Genomic DNA, 22,715 nt, shown 5'->3' with positions numbered 1-22,715 from the left:
ATTCCATGGACTCAACATGCCTCTCAGCAAATAGCTTGGGGTGTCTACTTTCTAAAATGGGGTCATTTGTGGGGGTTTTGTGCCATCTTGGCATTTTATGGCCTTCAAAACTGTAATAGGTAGTGAGGCGTGAAATCAAAAATTTACGCCCTTAGAAAGCCTGAAGGCGGTGCTTGGTTTTCGGGGCCCTGTACGCGGCTAGGCTCCCAAAAAGTCCCACATATGTGGTATCCCCGTACTCAGGAGAAGCAGCAGAATTTATTTTGGGGTGTCATTTCACATACGCCCATAGCATGTGTGAGCAATATATCATTTAGTGACAACTTTGTGTAAAAAAAAAAAAAAAATTTTTTTTTTGTCATTATTCAATCGCTTGAGGCAAAAAAATAAAATATTCAATGGGCTCAACATGCCTCTTATCAATTTCCTTAGGGGGTCTACTTTCCAAAATGGGGTCATTTGGGGGGGTTTTGTACTGCCCTGTCATTTTAGCACCTCAAGAAATGAGATAGACAGTCGTAAACTAAAAGCTGCGTAAATTCCAGAAAACGTACCTTAGTTTGTAGATGTGACAACTTTTGCGCAAACCAATAAATATACAATTATTGACTTTTTTTTTACCAAAGACATGTGGCTGAATACATTTTGGCCTAAATGTATGACTAAAATTGAGTTTATTGGATTTTTCTAATAACAAAAAGTAGAAAATATCATTTTTTTTCAAAATTTGCGGTCTTTTTACGTTTATATCGCAAAAAATAAAAATCGCAGAGGCAATCAAATACCATCAAAAGAAAGCTCTATTTGTGGGAAGAAAAGGACGCAAATTTTGTTTGGGTACAACATTGCATGACCGCGCAATTACCAGTTAAAGCAGCGCAGTGCCAAAGTGTAAAAAGACCTCTGGTCATTTACCAGCAAAATGGTCCGGTCTGAAAGTGGTTAAACAGGTACATGAATCTGTCGGAGCTCAGAACTGAGGTTGAAGAGTCCATGCTAGACCTTCATTCCACAGTACATCGTGCCCACCACACAGACCACCACATAGCCAAAGAGCTTTGTAGTGCAGTGGGTGCAGTCTGATAGGATACTGAGAGACGAATTCCCAGTTGGACCCACCCTTCTGTTAATTGACTGTGCGCAGCAGGGTTGGATCCATAGCCCCAATTCAATCCAATAGCAGGTTTCAAATCCACCCACTTCCATTGGCTGCCAATCAAATTTAGGTGGATCTGAGGGGGAACTAGTCTGTCAGTTCTCCATCAGGGTTTGCCCACACAACAGGCAACTGCAGTTGTGGGGACTATCTCCCCCTTCTCTGTGACTAATTTCCCAAATGTGGAATTTTCAGCCCCTTTGATTATGTTTAGATTTTGGCCAGGGAATCTCTTCAGGAGATGGGAATGGGGATAGAGCCCTATGCAGGAAGTTGTCACATTCCCAGCACAGATGTACCCCATTCTGTGCACTGGTTTACCTCTGTATGCCAGCTCAGAGCTGCTCTAATTTAAGGCCAGTTTTCTTATCTGCAATCTTTCTCATCTTATTGACAGTAATTACCTAAAAATTCATCGCTGCCGCAGTAATAGGTTCATTAAGTGGCAGTTTTAAAAGAAAAGTATAGGAATTCCCCCCCAACAAAAAAATATCATGCTCACCTTGATGGCTGCAGCACTGATCCCAACTTTAACTGTTCGCCCCGCCGGCTCTTCCCTGAGAACTGATGATTTTTCAGTTCTTCCATCTGCTCTGAGCAGAGAGATTTGACTGTCAGTCACTGGCTCTCTCCTCTGCCCCCTAGTGCTCACTGGAGGGTTTGGCTGTTGAGGGAGCCGGAGGGGCTGAATAAGGCTCTCAGTAGCATGCTGAGAGGTTGAGCCAGCTGCTGATCCAGGCATCTGGGCGGATCCCGACCATGTGGTTGGGATCTTTACTGAGCCTGGATCGGCTGAGTGACATCAGTCACATTTTCAGTCCTGAAAAAGTTTTACAGCAGTGCAGAAAGAACTGCACTCCTGTGATCCTTAGGGGAAGAATAGCCAAAATAGCGTTGACCATTCTTCTCCTTTAAGAACTATTTGAATTGCTTGTCTAAATTAGGTACAAATAGTTCCAAAGGGACCTATCACCAGAAAATAGTAATAAATGCCTTATTGAATTCACTTTACTATTTTGATTATGGGGAAGTTGGACACATGCATTTTAGCACGTTGCAACATGTTTGTTAATTAGTCCTTGCGCAAAGTGATAACAGTGGCTACAATATGGTATAACTATGGTAACTTGGATAAATGTCTTTCAAGCGACTCTACTGTTAAGGTCATTTTTTAAGGTCTCCTATGAAGAACTAATCCTCTTTTTGTGTGTGTCAGATGCTTGGTCCCTTCTGTGCTCTATGATTTTATCTGATAGCTCCTACATCACTACTGGACACGGTAGTGACATAGGGAACACCATATCAAATCACAGTGTTGCGTGGGGGACCATACATCCAACACCCCAGCCATGGTAGCTTATCAAGAAAGCAAATATTGGTGTCGCAGGTAGTGGGACAGGGTAGCTTACAATTTATGGTCTTACCACCACAATGGCACTCAATGTCCACGGGCATAACCGTGATCGTCTCACAGTGAGGAATAACGGGGAGATGCTAATGTAAACAAGCATCTCCCCATTCTGCCTAATGACAGTTTCACTGATCAGCGCTCCCTGTAATCGGGAGCGCTGTTCAGTGACGTGTCACACACAGCCCCTCCCCCCACAGTTAAAATCACTCCCTAGGACACACTTAACCCCTACAGTGCCACCTAGTGGTTAACCCCTACACTGACAGTGACATTTTTACAGTAATCAATGCACTTTTTTAGCATTGATCTCTGTATTAAAAATAAAATGTGTCAAAATTGTCCAATGTGTCTGCCATAATGTCGCAGTCAAAAAAAAAAATTGCTGATCATCGCCATTACTAGTAAAAAAAAAAAATTATCAATAAAAATGCCATAAAACTATCCCCTATTTTGTAGACGCTATAACTTTTGCGCAAACCAATCAATAAATGCTTATTGCAATTTTTTTTACCAAAAATATGCAGAAGAATACGTATCAGCCTAAACGGGAAAAAGAATGTTTTTTTATATATTTTTGGGGATAATTTTTCAAAAATTGTCGCTATTTTTTTGTTTATAGCGCAAAAAATAAAACCTGCAGAGGTGACCAAATACCACCAAAAGGAAGCTCTATTTGTGGGGAAAAAAAGGACGTCAATTTTGTCTGGGAGCCACGTCGTACAACCACGCAATTGTCAGTTAAGGCGACGCAGTGCCGAATTGCAAAAGGTTTTCTGGTCAGGAAGGGGGTAAATTCTTCTGGGGCTGAAGTGGTTAAAGTGGAAGTCCTGGCTAAAATTATATAGATACAGATTTTCTAAACCATATAATATGAGGTCAAACCTTAGGAGTTTCAATTTGTATGCAATCAGGCAGGCCCTTGCACTACATGGTTTTGGTAAATCTGAAGGAAAAAAATCAGCAGAAAATCTGATAGTGTGTATGGGGCATAAGTCTAGTCATAGATATGACTAAGCACCAGTAAAGAGGTGTGAAATGCGTCTGCCATTTTTCTCTGATTCCATATTCTGTTTGCATTGTTTTCCATTTAATAAAGACATCACTTGAAGTGTGGCTATCCAGATCTTTTTTCGTTTTCTTGCATCTTGCATACAGAGCCTGCACCCACCAATTGCAGGGAAGTTAAATTCCCTGAACTGCCACCTGGAGCGGTTTATTGCCTTTAGTATAGGACTAAGGCCGCGTACACACGCGCGGACTGTTTGCCCAACCTTGTTCGTCAAACAGTTTCGGCAAACAGTCCGCTCAAAATTTGCATGAGCGGACTTGCCCACACACGAGCGGACTGTTTCAGCGAACTGTTTGCCAAACAGTTCGCTCAACTTTTGAAATGAACGGACTCGCCCACGTAAGGAGGAGGCAAATCCGCCCATTTCGAGCGCGTGTACAGGTAGGCGGGGCCCGCGAAGGAGACGTCGCGGGCTCCGCCGCCTGGAATGGGCTTAAAGGGGAACCCCAACGCCGAAAAAAATCGGCGTGGGGGTTCCCCCAAAGTCCACACCAGACCCTTGTCCGAGCACGCTACCCGGCCGGCCAGGAAAGGGGGGCGAGCGAGCGCGCCCCCCCCCTGAGCCGTACCAGGCCGCGTGCCCTCAACATGGGGGGGTGCTTTGGGGAAGGGGGGGCCGCGCGCCCCCCCCACCCCAAAGCACCTTGTCCCCATGTTGATGAGGACAAGGGCCTCTTCCCGACAACCCTGGCCGTTGGTTGTCGGGGTCTGCGGGCGGGGGGCTTATCGGAATCCGGGAGCCCCCTTTAAGAAGGGGGCCCCCGGATACCGGCCCCCCACCCTATGTGAATGAGTATGGGGTACAATGTACCCCTACCCATTCACCTGTGAAATAAAGTACAAAAAAAAACACAACACAGGGAAAAAATATTTTATTGCACAGCTCCGGGGGTCTTCCGTCTTCGGGGGTCTTCTCGCCGGACTCCTCCGCTATCTGTGTGTAGCTCTTTTGCTAGCGGAGGAGTCCGGCTTTCTTCCTCCCCGCCGCCGGCCTCTTCTCCCGACTTCGGGGGTCTTGTCCCCCTCTTCGGTTCTTCTGCCGGGCCACCGCGCCTTCTTGTAGCTCTTTTACAGGCGGTGGCCCGGTCTTCTGTCGCCGCTGTCGTCGCCGCCGCCGCCGCCTTCCGTTCTTGTTCTTCTTCTTGTTCTTCTTCTTCTTCTCCTGGAGATGTTGACTCGACGAACTCTCCGGCCGGAATGCCAGGGACACGCTCCGCTGCCACTTATATAGTGACAATGGGGCGGTGTCACATGGTATATGTCACATGGGTTGGTCACATGGTGACCCCGCCCCCTTACGATGTCATAGTCCCCATGTGACATCAACCCATGTGACCAACCCATGTGACATATACCATGTGACACCGCCCCATTGTCACTATATAAGTGACCGCACAGCGCGGCTCTGGCATTCCGGCCGGAGAGAGCGACGTGTCAACATCTCCTGGAGAAGAACAAGAAGAACAAGAAGAAGAACAAGAACGGAAGGCGGCGACGGCGACAGCGACAGCGGCGACAGAAGACCGGGCCACCGCCTGTAAAAGAGCTACAAGAAGGCGCGGTGGCCCGGCAGAAGAACCGAAGGCGGCGACAGAAGAACGGAAGGCAGCGGCGACAGAAGACCGGGCCACCGCCTGCAAAAGAGCTACAAGAAGGCGCGGTGGCCCGGCAGAAGAACCGAAGAGGGGGACAAGACCCCCGAAGTCGGGAGAAGAGGCCGGCGGCGGGGAGGAAGAAAGCCGGACTCCTCCGCTAGTAAAAGAGCTACACACAGATAGCGGAGGAGTCCGGCGAGAAGACCCCCGAAGACGGAAGACCCCCGGAGCTGTGCAATAAAATATTTTTTCCCTGTGTTGTGTTTTTTTTTGTACTTTATTTCACAGGTGAATGGGTAGGGGTACATTGTACCCCATACTCATTCACATAGGGTGGGGGGCCGGTATCCGGGGGCCCCCTTCTTAAAGGGGGCTCCCGGATTCCGATAAGCCCCCCGCCCGCAGACCCCGACAACCAACGGCCAGGGTTGTCGGGAAGAGGCCCTTGTCCTCATCAACATGGGGACAAGGTGCTTTCGGGTGGGGGGGCCGCGCGGCCCCCCTTCCCCAAGGCACCCCCCATGTTGAGGGCACGCGGCCTGGTACGGCTCAGGAGGGGGGCGCGCTCGCTCGCCCCCCTTTCCTGGCCGGCCGGGTAGCGTGCTCGGACAAGGGTCTGGTGTGGACTTTGGGGGAACCCCCACGCCGATTTTTTTCGGCGTTGGGGTTCCCCTTTAAGCCCATTCCAGGCGGCGGAGCCCGCGACGTCTCCTTCGCGAGCCCCGCCTACCTGTACACGCGCTCGAAATGGGCGGACTTTCCGAGCGGGAACAGTTTGCTCATTTCGAAAGTAGCCTACACACGGGCGGACTGTTCGCTCAAACACAGTTTCAGCGGACAGTTTTTCGGAATTTCCGAAAGACTTTGTCCGTCCAACTGTCCGCTGAAACTGTCCGCTGAAAGCCCACACACGAGCGGACTGTCCGCCCAAACACTGTTCAGCGGACAAGGTTGGGCGAACAGTCCGCCCGTGTGTACGCGGCCTTAGAATGGAGGTGGGAGCAGATTTCAGATTAGAAGCCCAAACTTCCACTTTAAAGCAACCCTTCCCCTTTCCATTACCTACAGAAACTGCTGCCAAACAAAGACTTTTCAGATTAAAAATAACTTATTGTTAAAAAACAGTAAGCAAAACCTGTTCAAGTCTTGCTCCATTGATTCAATTTTTCTCCCCAGTGGGCCCTTTTCACAGTTTAGAGAAGAAAGAGTGCAAATGAAACAGAGCATGGAGCGGGTTTGAAGCCAAAATAGCATTGACCATTCTTCTCCTTTAAGAACTATTTGAATTGCTTGTCTGAATTAGGTACAAATAGTTCCGAAGGGACCTATCACCAGAAAATAGTCATAAATGCCTTATTGAATTCACTTTACTATTTTGATTATGGGGAAGTTGGACACATGCATTTTAGCATGTTGCAACATGTGTGTTAATTAGTGCTTGCCCAAAGTGATAACAGTGGCTACAACATGGTATAACTATGGTAACTTGGATAAATGTCTTTCAAGCGACTCTACTGTTAAGGTCGTTTTTTTTAAGGTCTCCTATGAAGAACTAATCCTCTTTTTGTGTGTGTCAGATGTAGGGATGAACTTGGTGTTCAAGTAGAACGCATGTTCGACTCGAACACCGGCTGTTCGCCCATTCAGCGAAGCCAGAACTCTGTGGGCCGTTTGCGCCAAATTCGTGTGGCACTCACGGCCCACAATGCACTGTGCCACCGCATGCTTGGCCAATCACAGCGCCGGCAGCAAGGAGAGCCATGATTGGCCACAGGCAGGATGCCTGTGGCCAATTATAGCTGAGGCTGTGTAGTACACGCCCCACACTATATAAGGCCGCCAGCGTGGCGGCCTTGTGTAGTTTTCCAGCGTCTGCAGGAGTTAGTGGGTGTTGTCTCTGTGCCTTCAGCGCAGTATACACCTGTATCTACATATATTGCTATATTGCTCTTCTCTAATTGAGCCATCAGCCATCTGCAGGAGTTTGTAGGTGTTGTCTGTGTGCCTTCAGCGCAGTATACACCTGTATCTACATATATTGCTATATTGCTCTTCTCTAATTGAGCCATCATCCATCTGCAGGAGTTTGTGGGTGTTGTCTGTGTGCCTTCAGCGCAGTATACACCTGTATCTACCTATATTGCTATATTGCTCTTCTCTAATTGAGCCATCAGCCATCTGCAGGAGTTTTCAGGTGTTGTCTGTGTGCCTTCAGCGCAGTATATACCTGTATCTACCTATATTGCTCTTTTCTAATTGAGCCATCTGCCATCTGCAGGAGTTAGTTGGTGTTGTGTGCCTCCAGCACAGCACAGTATACACCGGTATCTACCCTTTAATTGCTGGTGTTCTATAATAAAGGCATCTGCAGGAGTTAGTGGGTGTTGTGTGCCTCCAGCACAGCACAATATACACCTGTATCTACCCTTTATTACTGGTGTTCTATAATAAAGACATCTGCAGGAGTTAGTTGGTGTTTTGTGCCTCCAGCACAATATACACTACCCAATTGCTGGTTTTCCCATCTCCCTTCAGGCCATTACCATGTCTGGAAGGCCAACAAGGAGAGGCAGACAGGCACGAGCCAATAAAAGAGGGCAAGCAGGCTCTGTGTCTAGAGACAACAGTGCTGGTCGTGGGCGCGGTGCATCGTCATCAGCACGTGGCCATGGGACACGCTTGTCCTTATTTTCGGCAGCTGGACGTGTTGAGCCGCATCATGCTGAAGACTTGGTAGAGTGGATGACCAAGCCCTCTTCATGCTCCTCATCCTCACTCACCCAGGCTCAGGGGACTAGCAAAGCAGCTGCCAACGCATCCTCTTTCCTTGTCTCAATGTGATCATCAGTGACTCCTTCCCTAGACCCACCACGTCCTCCTGAGGAGTCCTCCGAACTCTTTGAGCACAGTCCTGGGTACATGCTCCAGGAGGATGCCCAGTGTTTTGTAGGCTCTGATGATGATACTCGGCTAGAGGAAGGCAGTAGCGTGTGCGCAGAGAGAGGGGATGCTCAAGAAGGACAGCAATCTAGCAGTCATGTTCCACAAGCTGCAGCATACTGCCAGGTTTGCTCCAGTGATGAAGAGGTAGGGGATGATGAGGGCACTGACTCCACGTGGGTGCCAGGTAGGAGAGAGGAGGAGGATGAGGAGGAGGAGGCACATCTCCAACGAGGCAGGATGCCCTCCGGGGGCCAGCTTAGGGGCAGCACACCGACTGAATCACACCGCAGAGCTCCGCCTGTGCAGGGCGCTGCCTCTGCGCGTTATTCTAAAAGTTCTTTGGTGTGGGCCTTTTTTGAGATGAGTGCATCAAATTGCACCGCTACTATTTGAAACATATGTCTCAAGTGCATCTCGCGTGGCCAAAACATCAGCCGCTTGGGCACCATATGCTTGACCAGACATATGTTGGTTCTAAAGTTCGCACAAATTTTCGGTCCGTTCGAAAGTTCTAGTGCGAACCGAACCGGGGGGTGTTCGGCTCATCCCTAGTCAGATGCTTGGTCCCTTCTGTGCTCTATGATTTGATCAGATAGCTCCTACATCACTACTGGACATGGTAGTGACATAGGGAACACCATATCAAATCACAGTGTTGAGTGGGGGACCATACATCCAACACCCCAGCCATGGTAGCTTATCAAGAATGGGGGTGGGAGCAGAATGGGGGAGGGAGCAGATTTAAGATTAGAAGCCCAAACTTCCACTTTAAAGCAACCCTTCCCCTTTCCATTATCTACAGAAACTGCTGCCAAACAAAGACTTTTCAGATTAAAAATAACTTATTGTTAAAAAAACAGTAAGCAAAACCTGTTTAAATCTTGCTCCATTGACTCAATTTTTTCCCCAGTGGGCCTTTTTCACAGTTTAGAGAAGAAAGAGTGCAAATGAAACAGATCATGGAGTGGGTTTTGAAGGTATCACTGAATGTGACTTTAAAATGAATGTGTAGCTTGCCAATGAAATGGACAGAAAAAAAAACATTGTCACCATCAATGTAGGGGTTAGGAATGACAGTCTACATTGTCCTGTCACAGGAAGGGAAGTTTTCAGTTTCTCACAAGAGGAGAGATAGATAACTTTAATGGGACTATTTCCCGAGTAGCCTCCAGGTAGGTCAGAAGGTTGACTACTAGAATTCTCCAAACCTGAAAAACAATCTTGAAAAAAATCATATTCCAGGATTACTCATTGTGATAAGGAAAGGGACAGCTTAGCCTATACACTTGTGAATTTTATGGACCTGGAATAAAGGCTGTAATAATGAGAATCAGATGATCTTAAGCCTCATACACACGATAGGACTTTGTACAAACTTTCCCTTGGATTTTTGTACAAAGGGCGTCGGCCATGAACTTGTATTGCATACACACAGCAGGACTTTTTCAGCCAACTTTCACCAAATCATGTGGTTTTTCTGCTCTTTACCGCCACCTTTGGTCAACTTCTGTATTGTTGTCTGATCTTTTGCATTGGTTATGAGCATGCCTGTTTGTACTTTGTACAAAAGTCCTATGGTTTTCTGTACACACGATCAGACTTTGCTCCATTGGACTTTTGTTGCCAGAAAGTTTGTCTGTTCGCACAGCCAACAAAAGTCTGATGAAAACCAAAAAACTTTGTCCGATGGAGCGTACACATGGTTGGATGTTGCTCCAAAACAGCTAATTTGCATGTTTGTTGTCAAAAAGTCTGATCGTGTGTATGGGCCTTAACAATGAATGGTATTCAAGATTGGTGCCAGTGTAGCTTGTACACACGATCAGACTTTTTGAAAACAAACATGAAAATGAAGGCCCATACACACGATCAGACTTTTTGACAACAAACATGCAAATTAGCTGTTTTGGAGCAACATCCGACCGTGTGTACGTTCCATCGGACAAACTTTTTGGGTTTTCATCTGACTTTTGTTGGCAGTGCGAACGGACAAACTTTCTGGCAACAAAAGTCAGATGGAGCACATTCTGATCGTGTGTACAGAAAACCATAGGACTTTTGTACAAAGTACAAACAGGCATGCTCAGAACCAATGCAAAAGATCAGACAACAATACAGAAGTTGACCAAAGGTGGCGGTAAAGAGCAGAAAAACCACGTGATTTGGTGAAAGTTGGCTGAAAAAGTCCTGCTGGGTGTATGCAATACAAGTTCAGGGCCGACGCCCTTTGTACAAAAATCCAAGGGAAAGTTTGTACAAAGTCCTATCGTGTGTATGAGGCTAAACTTTTTCAGTTTTCATCAGACTTTTGTTGCCTGTGCGAACGGACAAACTTTCTGGCAACAAAAGTCTAATGGAGCAAAGTCCGATCGTGTGTACAGAAAACCATCGGACTTTTGTACAAAGTACTAACACGCATGCTCAGAACCAATTCAAAAGATCAGACAACAATACAGAAGTTGACCAAAGGTGGTGGTAAAGAGAAGAAAAAAAAGTGATTTGGTGAAAGTTGGCTGAAAAAGTCCTGCCATGTGTATGCAATACAAGTTCATGGCCGACGCCCTTTGTACAAAAATCCACGGGAAAGTTTGTAGAAAGTCCGATCGTGTGTATGAGGCTTAAGCTGTTTTAAGGCAACATCCGACCGTGTGTATACTCCATCGGACAAACTTTTTCGGTTTTCATCAGACTTTTGTTGGCTGTGCGAACGGACAAACTTTTTCGACAACATAAGTCCGATGGAGCAAAGTCCGATCGCGTGTACAGAAAACCATCGGACTTTACAAACACGCATGCTCAGAACCAATGCAAAAGATCAAACAATACAGAAGTTGACCAAAGGTGGCAGTAAAGAGCAGAAAAACCACGTACTTTGGTGAAAGTTGGCTGAAAAAGTCCGATCGTGTGTATGTTTAATAAGTTCAGGGCCAACGCCCTTTGTACAAAAGTCCACGGGAAAGTTTGTACAAAGTCCAATCGTGTGTATGAGGCTTAATCCTAGAGGAAAGATCTAAAGGAGGCCAGATGTAGCATCTCATCATTGAAAATAGTCAAAGTGATTGCATTATTACCATTCTTTAGGAGTGTAAATTTTATGCCCATTAAAGTGGAACTAAAATGTATCTGAGCACCACAAACTGTAACCCTATTTCATTTATTTTTAATTTTTAAAGTAAACTAGACACAGGTGACAAAACTGCTGGGTTATGTTAACCTGACCTTCATGTAAATGGAGAATAATGTTTGCGTTTGCAGCTTAAACATTGATATTTACACCTAAAACAGTCATTTTGGCTAATTTTTGAACTGTCGGTAAAATTTTTTTGCTTTGTCAGTAAATTGTATGTAGCACCTCATGTAACATTGGCTCTGTTAGTGTTGTATTGGTGTCATTTCAGTATATTTCACTTTGGTATGGTTGGTAACCCTGGTATGTACTCTGAGGCTGGGTTTGCACTCTAGTCCAGTTATGCGAATTTCCACATCCAATTCGCATAAGTGTGAACCCAGCCGTAAAGTGGTTCTAAAGGTACACATTTTTTACCTAATCCATTCTCTGCATAAGTTAAAAAACCTTCTGTATGCAGCTCCCACCCATTGTTATTATTGTCATTGTCTTTATTTACAACACTGATTTTATTCTGAAAAGGCTGTATTAGATCATCAACTATTATGTATGCTTGCACTCTCCCAAACTGTAATGCCGTGTACACATGATCGGAATTCTCGTTGGAATAAGCTGTGGTGGTTTTTCCAACGGAATTCCACTCAAGCTGTCTTGCCTACACACGGTCACACCGAATTCCGATAGTTTAGAACGCGGTGATGTACAACATGTACTACGGGACTAGAAAAAGGAAGTTCAATAGCCAGTAGCTAATAGCTTCTGCTAGTTGAATCTGAGCATGCGTGATTTTTGGCGTGTCGGAATTGCATACACACGATCGGAATTTTCGATAGAAAGTTTTTCCGTTGGGAAAATTGAGAACATGCTATCAATTTTTGGCTGGCAGAAATTCGAACAGCTAAATTTCGATGGAGCATACACACGGTCGCATTTTCCGATGAAAAGCTCTCGTCTGTCTTTTTCTGTCCGGCGTACGTGTGTATGCGGCGGCATAAGAGAATTTGTTCTCTAGTCTATTGCCCTCACTTTTCAAGAGGTGGTGAGCAACACTGGAATAAAGGCCAACTGAACTTTCAGCTTACATTAGCCACACATTGAGTAAAAAAGCATGTTCTCTATCAGCAAACTGCAGAGATGGACCTTCTGCTGAGTGAGGCATATAGCTCTCTATTCAACAAAGCACATGGTCCCCACTGTTTGGAGAGCTCTAGCTCTGATAAGGGAAGGCACATGTTCAACCTCTGCGGAGAGACTACTGTTTCTTTAAAGAGAGCTAGTGTTCCTCTCTGCAGCATACTGTCAAGGGAAAGTCTTATCTACTTAGACTGCCCATTAGGGTTGCCACCTCATCCCTTTAAAACTGAACACATATTAATTACACAGGTTCTGTGGCTGATTAAGGTAGTAATTAAACTCACTTGGTGCCTTATCTGCATTAAATTATCTTCAGAACCTGTGTACTGCATATGTGTTCAGGTTTAGAGGGAAGAGATGGCAAGCCTATTGGCCATACATTATACAATTTTCCTTTAGTTCAGGGGTGTCAAACCTAAATTTCATCACGAGTCACATCAGCATTATGGTTGCACTCAGAGGGCAGGTTGTATCTGTAGGACTAGATGTCCAGAGCACCCCACCTCCCCCCCCCCCCCTTACACCAGATGTCAAGGGCCACCCAAACCATTAGAAGACAAGAATCCCCCACCGTCCCTCATATCACATGTGCTGCTGCCAAGAAGAAGCTGGGGGCACAGCTGGAAGCAGGAAGTACAGCAGCTGGAGGAGGACCAGGGGAGGGCTTAAGTCAGCTGCCAGAGTATCTTGAATGCTGAGAAGGCTGAGACGAGGGGGTGCTGTGGCTGCACAGGGTCTGTATAAGGAATTCTGTCCTCCTCTCTGCTGCTGACTGTTGAGACAAGGTGATGGCTAGACATGTGCGCCGTCAATAAATTTGTTTTGTTTCGTTCTGTTCCGTTTTGTATTATAATTAATTCATATTCCGTAATTCGTGTCTGAAATTTCCTACGAAATACAAATACGAATCGTTAACTTTTCATAACAATTACAAATGTTCGTTATGATGAATTTATCATTATGAGGGGCTCCCACCATCCCTGTGCTGTGCTGACTTCCTGGGTTTTTAACTTTTAGGTTCGTTAACTTTTCCTAACAATTACGAATGTTCGTTAGAAATTTGGATTGGAAATTCGTAAATGAAATTTCGTATTTCGTACAGAATTTGGAAGCATAGCAATTCGTATTTCGGACCTTCCCAAATGTACGAATTTACGGGAATTCGTACAAATTTTCGATTCGTACGAAACTAATTGCACATCTCTAGTGATCGCAGAGACGAGCCTCTCCACAGCTGCATGGAGAAGCGCAGGATCTGGTGGACTCATTCTGTCCACCTCTCTGCTGTCAATTTCCGAGACAAGGTAGTGGCGGAGATGAGGGGGGCTCCGCAGCTGCAAGAGAGTGCGAGGGCCACATGAGATGGACTGGTGGGCTGGATTCGGCCAGTGGGCCTTGTGTTTGACACATGTACCTTAAGCCTCATACACACGATCAGAGTTTGTACAAACTTTCCCGTGGACTTTTGTACAAAGGGAGTCGTAAGTTTGTATTGCATACATACAATAGGACTTTTTAGGAAACAAACACGAACATAGTAATGTTTCAACGTACTGACGACACTTCATAAGAGGACGTTCAATTACTCCAGCGCCACCTTTGGTCAACTTCTGTATTGCTGTCTGATCTTTTGCATTGGTTCTGAGCATGTGTGTTTGTACTTTGTACAAAAGTCCGATGGCTTTGTGTATACGCGATCGGACTTTACTCCATTGGACTTGTCAAAAAGTTTATCCATTCGCACAGCCAACAAAAGTCAGATGAAAACCTAAAAACTTTGTCCAATGGAGCGTAAACACGGTCAGATGTTGCCTCAAAACAGCTAATTTGCATGTTTGTTGTCAAAAAGTCAGATTGTGTGTATGGGCCTTTAGATTTACCAAAACCATATAATAGGAGGTCAAAAATAAACACTTTAAATTTGTATGCAATCATGTAGGCCCTTGTTTGAAGGTAAATCTAAAGGAAATTGAATAAGAAAATTGTATAATGTATGGCCAGATTTAGGCTGTGACTGCTTTCTAAAGAAAACATCTGCTAAGGCCAAATGCCAGAACTCTGAACAGGCAAAGCAGTGACAGATTCTGCCTGCTCCTCCTGACTCACATAGATTCATACTGGCCAAAAAGGCCTGCATGACAGTTATGGGCCAAAAGGAAAATAAGAAATGGAAATGTCAGAGCTACGCCTGTACTGAACGGCACGCATTTGGCTGTGGCATTTAACTCTTTTTTTTATTTTTTTAAGCACACCCAAAGCTCTATCTTCTGCCTTTATTGAAAAATCTTGATCATTTTTTAATTCCTATGAGTCACAAGTACACGCGTCAACACACTGAAGTTTCCAAACAATGGCAAGAAAATGTGATCTATTTACTGATATTGTCTGAGTAATCCATAATTACAGCTGCTCACAGCCACAGTGCATTTGCAACAATGTTTTATTAGTGTTGTCATGCAATCTACGACATCATCAAATACTTAAGACTAAGTGCTTCAGAAAATAAACAACTGAACAAAATAATGACTAAATGGATACAAGATGTTTTTCTGAGATCACCTTTCATTGTAGCATAGGTATGCAATTTGAAGGCTTTTTTTTTTTTTGCTTTTTTTTGCTTTCTTTTTTTAGGCTTGCATCTGATTTGGAAGTGTTTTTTCAAGTATACTACAGGTGTTTTACAAGGTTTTTTGCACATGTATCAAGCTTCAGGCTTTTTTTTTTCCTGGGCTGGGCAAGGGGGGGAGCAGTTCTACAGTAGTGGATAAAACAAAATTCAGGCATAAAAATTCATGCATCATATGTTTACAGTCACTTCTTTGAAAGTTTATGTGGCCAAAAATGCCAGAATACGCAAAAAAAACAAAAAAAACTCATACTTTTAGAGCATAGGGCATAGAGCAGGGGTGTCAAACTCAATTTCAATGTGGTCCGCATCGGCACCATGATTGTCCTTAAAGCGCTTGGTAACCCAAAAAAAAAACAGATCCTGTTCCCTTAAAGCATGTTATACAGCACAGTGCTTGTGCTGTGTAATTTGGCCACCTGTAACACCTAAAAAACCTAGGTGATCCTGCCTTTGCTATGGCCTCCCCCCGTAAGCTGACCACAGTGTATCATGGCTGCTAAGCCCTGACTCCGTGGTCAGTTTATGTGTCTCTGTCATCCGCAGCCCTGCTCTGTCCTCTGCTCCATCCTCTCCCCCTTCCCTCCCTGCCTGCCTGCTCATGTCAGCGCTCACCCCCTCCACTCCTGCTGCTCTCATAATTAATATAAAGAGCTCCCATCCCCTCTGTAATATACCAATAATTGCCCCTGTGTCTGTGTTATATAAAAAAATATGCTTATCTGTACCTATAACACAGAGTGCAGGGTTTAGGGGTGCGCTACATACAGAGTGCAGGGTTTAGGGGTGCGCTACATACAAAGTGCAGGGTTTAAGGGTGCACTACATTCAGAGTTCAGGAGTATGCAGTGTACAAAATCCAGAGGTTAGGGGTATAAATGTGTGCTAAGTGCAACCCAAAGCCCCTCCTCCCACCCAAAGCTTCCAAGCATCTCTGCTCTCTTCTACCTGGCCCAGCTCTAGTACCTCCAGGTGTATTTGATTCTAGTAGCAGCTCTGCCTTGCAGGAAGATTGTTCTCTCTCTCAGATTCTGGAGATCTGTCCCCGCATTGAGTGCATGCAGGAATCTGTTAGATCCAGGAGCTGCTAGGTCTGGGGAGCTGCTTAGAGTAAAGCGGTATCTTATCAACACAGAAGGGTGGGAGCATGGGGATGAGAGCAGAGAGAGTTCCCCCACGTTCCACAGCTGAAAAACTGGGTGCGAGGGCCACATGACAAGGCAAAGACTTTGTGTTTGACATATATGGCATAGGCACTGCGTGTACAAGTGTGAGCAGGAACAATTAGAAAGAATAGGATTCTGCATGTTCAGCACAATCAGGCATAGGGAAACAAGCCAAAAATGCTAAAGTGTGAATGAATGGAGGCTAAGTGTGAAGTGGTCTAGTATTTTTTGTAATCAGATTAGTGTGTAATCAGTAGCAATAAATATACTCTTGTTTGGAACTCTGTTACAATTGATTTAGATATACATTGTCCTAAGTTGACCACTAGGGGTGGGCTGGATGTTCGAGTCAAATGTAAGTTTGACTGAAACATCAGCTGTTCGCTTGTTCATAGAACATATGAACAAACAGGGTGCTCACGGGAAGTTTGCCTGCTCCAGTGCGCCGCATAATGCATTGCGAGATTGCAGTGCATTGACGGCTACTGATTGGCCAATGCATGCACATAACCTGTATGCTTAGGCCAATCACAGCGCAAAGTCCACGCCCCACACTATATAAGGTTGCTGCTTACATGGAGGCCGTATATAGTGAATGAACTGAGATTAGGCAGGTAGTTAGTGTAGTGTGCAGTCAGTCAGCATAGTATATATAATACAGTACAGTGTATATAGTGCAGTTAGTGTAATATATATATATATATATATATATATATATATATATATATATATATATATATATATATATATATATATATATATAATACAGTGCAGAGTAAAAGTGCAATCAGTGTCGTATGTATAATACAGTTCAGAGTATACAGTGCAGTCCTTATAGTATATATATAATACAGTTCAGAGTATATAGTGCAGTCTGTATAGTATATATAATACAGTTCAGAGTATACAGGGCAGGTGTGTAGTATATACAATACGGTTCAGAGTAGATAGTGCAGTCCATGTAGTATATACAATACAGTTCAGAGTAAATAGTGCAGTCCGTGTAGTATATACAATACAGTTCAGAGTATATAGTGCAGTTCGTGTAGTGTATGTATGTATATATATATATATATATATATATATATAGAGTTCAGAGTATATAGTGCAGTTAGTGTAGTATATATAATAAGGTGCAGAGTAAAAATGCAGTCAGTGTAGTATATGTAATACAGTTCAGAATATATAGCGCAGTCCTTATAGTATATATAATACAGTTCAGAGTATACAGTGCAGTCGTGTAGTATATACAATACAGTTCAGAGTATATAGTGCAGTCCGTGTAGTATATATAATACAGTTCAGAGTATATAATGCAGTCCATATAGTATATATAATACAGTTCAGAGTATATAGAGCAGTCCGTGTAGTATATATAATACAGTTCAGAGTATATAGTGCAGTCCGTATAGTATATATAATACAGTTCATTACTACACCAAAAGGCAGTTGCTAAGGCCTGGCTGAGCCAGTGTCAGGCCTAACCATGCAATGCTAGCAGTGCCTGGGAGCTCAAGCAAGTAGAGTGCAAGGAGTTGCGGAGTAATGGTCTGCAGTAAGAGTTGTGCTGGAGAAAGAGAGATCTGTATATACCGGGGTGTATATATGTTGTTCCAATTCTTTGGTCTAAAAGTCGCCCCAATTCATTGTTCTAATATTCACTGGGCATCCTATACTTCCTATGCCCCACCCAAGTTCAATCCCCTCAATAAAACAAAAGAAGCAAAGTTAATGGACTGTTCATTGCTTTGGAGTGACTGAGGACTTGAATGCCGGGCTGGGCAGGGGGACAGGTGGGCCACAACACTTAGCAGCTCTTATGGGGGTACTGCTACATATATAATGCAGTTCAGAGTATATAGTGCAGTCCATATAGTATATATAATACAGTTCAGGGTATATAGTGCAGTCTGTATAGTATATATAATATAGTTCAGAGTATATAGTGCAGTACATATAGTTTCTAAAAAACAGTTCAGAGTATATAGTGCAGTCAGTGTAGTATATATAATACAGTGGAGAGTATATAGTGCAGTCCGTATAGTATATATAATACAGTTCAGAGTATATAGTGCAGTCTGTGTAGTATAAATAATACAGTTCAGAGTATATAGTGCAGTCCGCGTAGTATAAATAATACAGTTCAGAGTATATAGTGCAGTCAGTGTATTATATATACCGTCTTTTTTGGGTGAATGGGTAGGGGTACAATACCTGACACCCATTCACATTAGGGGGGCGGGAAGTTGGAAAGAGTCTCTTGTGCCCATCAGAGCCACCCCTGCCCCAAAGCACCCCCCCCCCAGTTGAGGGCATGTGGCCTGGTATGGCTCAGGGGAGAGATGCTCACACAACAAAAAAAACCCTTTTGGAATCCATGCGCCCGACTCCCTGCATTATGGCCAGCCGCTGTTCAGCGGGCTTGCCAGAAATTCTGCTCAGATTGCCTAGGCCAGACATGTCAAACTGGTGGCCCTCCAGTTGTTGCAGAACCATCATGCATTGCTTGCCCTAGCCAGTCCAAGGGGAAGTGGGAGCAGGTACCTGTCAAATCTCGGTGCCTACCCCCCCAAAAAATTACCTGTCAAATGTGGGGGGGCGACGACTTAAAGTAGAACTTTCCCTATTGGGTGGAGTTCTGCTTTAAGGGGAGGTGGTTGATGGGGGGCAAAACCAATAAATCAATGGGTTTAGAGTAGGATCCATAGAATAAATATAAGCTGGCTGTTTTTCTAACCACTTCCCGCCCACCATATAGCAAAATGACGGCTGGAAAGTGGTTTCATGATCTTAACTGGGCGTCATATGACATCCAGCAGGATAAGCCATGATTGTGCGGCGGGGGGGGCGCGCATCGCGGCGATCGGTAGTGTGTAAGTCTGACACACCGCCTCTCCGATCTAGGTGTAGCACTAACTCCCAAAGGAGCAGCTGATTTTAATGGGCTTGCCGTTACCTTCTTCCGCTCGCTCCTTGTGTCTAGGGGTTCCCGTGGTAGATGGCCCAGAAACTTTAGAGACTGACGACAGATCCACTTAAAGGGATTTTTATTTGCAATAACGTAGTCAACAACAGTCTCTCAGTATAGGATCAGAGGGTTAGGTGAAAAGTCCAGGTACTCTTAGTGTCAAAGCCAGTAATAAAGAACTTTCTTACTTTGAATAAATCCAGAGAATAGCCATTCACAGCTGGATGTTCACTCTAGTTGGATAGTCCTTCTCTCACAAGGCCTAGCAGCTAACAGGGTGTTTGAATCAAGAACAGGTCTCTGCCACAGACTTTGTTGTAGAACATGAACAAGGAAACTAGTACTTGTAGAACACTCGCGTGATACCAGTGTCTTGCAGCCGGTCCGGCGATACCGTGCGAGACTGGATTCACTTAAGTCCTTCAGCTTCAGGCTCTTGCTAAGAAGCCAACCCTTGCGTTGCCTTCTTCTGAAGAGTCCTCCCCTGGATAACTACGAAGTTGCTGGGCCTCTCCACAACTTGAGATGGCACCGGACCACTCTCGAATGCCTTCCTTAGTTTCCCCGCCTTGGGCTAGCCAGCCCCAAGACGTAAAGTCAGGTGGATCAGCACCCAAGGCCATAGTCCTCCTGGGGGCTGGTCAGGAGGACCAGGACCATGTAGTCAGAACATACTTCTGGACCGGAATCCCGAACCACGTGACATCCGCATCTTAAGTATCCTCTCCCAGAAAGCATAGCAAGAGTGACACTCCCACTGGGCTAACGCCAAGGGAAAGTAACCTTAAAGCACCCAACCAGACTGTGTTTCCATGCCTGCCAGAAGAGACAGCACCCCCTATGGCCAGGCTGAACACCCTATAGTCCAGTCAGACTAATGCTGAAGTCAAAATTTGGAATAATTATACCCAAACCAAACTGCAGTTCAGGTGTAATGTTAACTTTCAAAAACACATAGCATATGCTCTTCAGGAGCTGGCGCTACATAGCTAAAGAGCCCCTGAAGGAGGCTCTTTACCACATGATGAACTGTGTCCAATCACAGTGTAAACAGGAAGAGCCGTGTATCGGCTTTTCCTCTACTCGCTCTGACAGACCCAGGTAGAGCTGATCGGGTGCTCTCCTGACAGGGGGGGCTGCACTGATTTATTATCAATGCAGCCCGGTCCCCAGGATGCCCATCCAGGACCACCAGGGATAACCACCCATGGCCAGCAAGGATGCCCACCCATGGCCACCAGGGGTGCCCACCCATGACCACCAGGTAAGTCCACTAGAGCCCACGGGGGATGGCAATAATTGCCAATTAGGGGTGGCACTCTGTGCCCATCAGTGATACCTGCCAGTGCCTCTGATCACTGCTGCCTATCAGTACTGCCTATAGGTGAACTCCAGTGCCACCTATGAGTGCCCATCAGTGCCACCTATGAGTGCCCATCAGTGCTGCTTATCAGTGCTGCCTATCAATGCTGCATATAAGTGCCACCTCATCAGTGCCAATCAGTACTGCCTCATCACAGCGGCGGATCCAGGGGGGACAACGGGGCAATTGCCCCCTCTGAGAATATGGGCAGCGGGTGCCAGCGTGGCCAGTTGCGCGGGTACCAGCGCGGCCGGTTGCGCGGGTGCCAGCGCGGCCAGTTCCGTGGGTGACTGCGCTGAGTGGAAGGGTGAGGGGGGGGGGGGCAGCTGGGCGGCTTAGGAGGGCTGCTGGCCAATCAGGAAGCCAGCGCGCAGGGGAGCAGGGAGATGACATCATCTCTCACTGCCCTGCATCCCTCCAGTTCCGCCCTCACTGTGCGGGAAGCTGTGTGCAGCAGAGAGATTACATCATCTCTCTGCTGCCTATCTTCACTCTGGACTCAACAAAAGAACACCTTAGCAGAAATGTGACACAGTAGGTGACAATCCGTAATGTGTGGCAGGCTACGTGGCAAGTGACAATCTGCAATGTGTGGCAGGCTACGTGGCAAGTGACAATCCGCAATGTGTGGCAGGTTACGTGGCAAGTTACAATCCGCAATGTGTGGCAGGCTACGTGGCAAGTGACAATCCGCAATGTGTGGCAGGCTACGTGGCAAGTGACAATCAGCAATGTGTGGCAGGTGACGTGGCAAGTGGCAATCCGCAATGTGTGGCAGGCGACGTGGCAAGTGACAATCCGCAATGTGTGGCAGGCTATGTGGCAAGTGACAATCAGCAATGTGTGGCAGGTGACGTGGCAAGTGGCAATCCGCAATGTGTGGCAGGCGACGTGGCAAGTGACAATCCGCAATGTGTGGCAGACTACGTGGCAAGTGGCAATCCGCAATGTGTGGAAGGCTATGTGGCAATCTGCATCTGGTGGCAGGTGACGTGGCAAGTGGCAATCCGCAATGTGTGGCAGGCGGCGTGGCAAGTGACAATCAGCAATGTGTGGCAGACTACGTGGCAAGTGGCAATCCGCAATGTGTGGCAGGCTATGTGGCAATCCGCATCTGGTGGCAGGTGACGTGGCAAGTGGCAATCCGGAATGTGTGGCAGGCTACGTGGCAAGTGACAATCCACAATGTGTGGCAGGCGACGTGGCAAGTGACAATCCGCAATGTGTGGCAGGTGATGTGGCAAGTGACAATCCGCAATGTGTGGCAGGTGATGTGACAAGTGACAATCCGCAATGTGTGGCAGGCTACGTGGCAAGTAACAATCCGCATTTGGTGACAAGTGACGTGGCAAGTGACAATCCGCGTTTGGTGGCAGGCGACATGGCGAAAGACACCCTCAGGGCTCCCATTGATTCTGAATTATGGTGAGTTGAACCATTTAATTTTATATTACAATGTATTAATAGAAATAATGCGCTTCAATCATCCTGACACCATAACAACCATGGTGCCGTAATGATTGATTTGCCAATACCAGCCATTTCCCATATAAATTGCCCCCAAAAAAACATATTTTATACAAGTGCCCCTCCCGAGACTAGACTCTGGATCTGCCCCTGCCTCATCAGTGCCCGTCAGTGTAGGAGAAAACGTACTTATTTACAAAGTTTCGTAACAAAAACAAAGAAAAACGTTTTATTTTTCAAAATGTTCGTTCTTTTAAAAATAAAAACCCCAGAGGTGATCAAATACCACTGAATGAAAGCTCTATTTGTGGGAGCTCGGAGTACATCAAACTTTTTAAATCCATGAAATCCTTTTCTCTGATTCCTGGAATAATGAGACGAACAAGCGGTGAGCTGAACTCCTCCAGGAATACAAGGATCCGAACAACACAACTCTCATCAGACCTCAGCACCAGGTACACACAGAAAGAACGTCACCTCAATGGGAGCCAATCAGCTAATGCTGAAGAACAAGAGCTCCTCCCCGCTCCACCCCTCACCTTCGCTGCACGATGCCGGAGTGTGAGCCGCTCTATGATTGGTCAGAGCTTAGCAACCATGGTTTCCACAGTCAACAAGTGGACGAGTCCGGTGTGGGTACGTAATGATTGGACTGTGTACCGCCGGGGTCCGCTCATCTCTGCGTACAGG

At 45.8% G+C, this 22,715-nt stretch overlaps 1 protein-coding gene across 1 annotated transcript in view; it reads left to right on the top strand.

Annotated features, from left to right (window-relative positions):
- Positions 1-22,569: 22,569 nt before the first annotated feature.
- Positions 22,570-22,715, top strand: part of VWA3B (von Willebrand factor A domain containing 3B) — a 239,170-nt gene continuing 239,024 nt past the window's right edge. The window contains exon 1 of the mRNA XM_077482767.1: positions 22,570-22,714. The gene's annotated coding sequence lies outside the window, so the exon portion shown is untranslated. The remainder of the gene's footprint in view (position 22,715) is intronic.

This window comes from Lithobates pipiens, unplaced genomic scaffold (genome assembly GCF_037356315.1).
Source record: "Lithobates pipiens isolate NorthernLeopardFrog02 unplaced genomic scaffold, aLitPip1_a1.2 Scaffold_16, whole genome shotgun sequence".
Lineage (NCBI taxonomy): Eukaryota > Metazoa > Chordata > Amphibia > Anura > Ranidae > Lithobates > Lithobates pipiens.
This window is presented reverse-complemented; position numbering and strand designations above follow the sequence as displayed.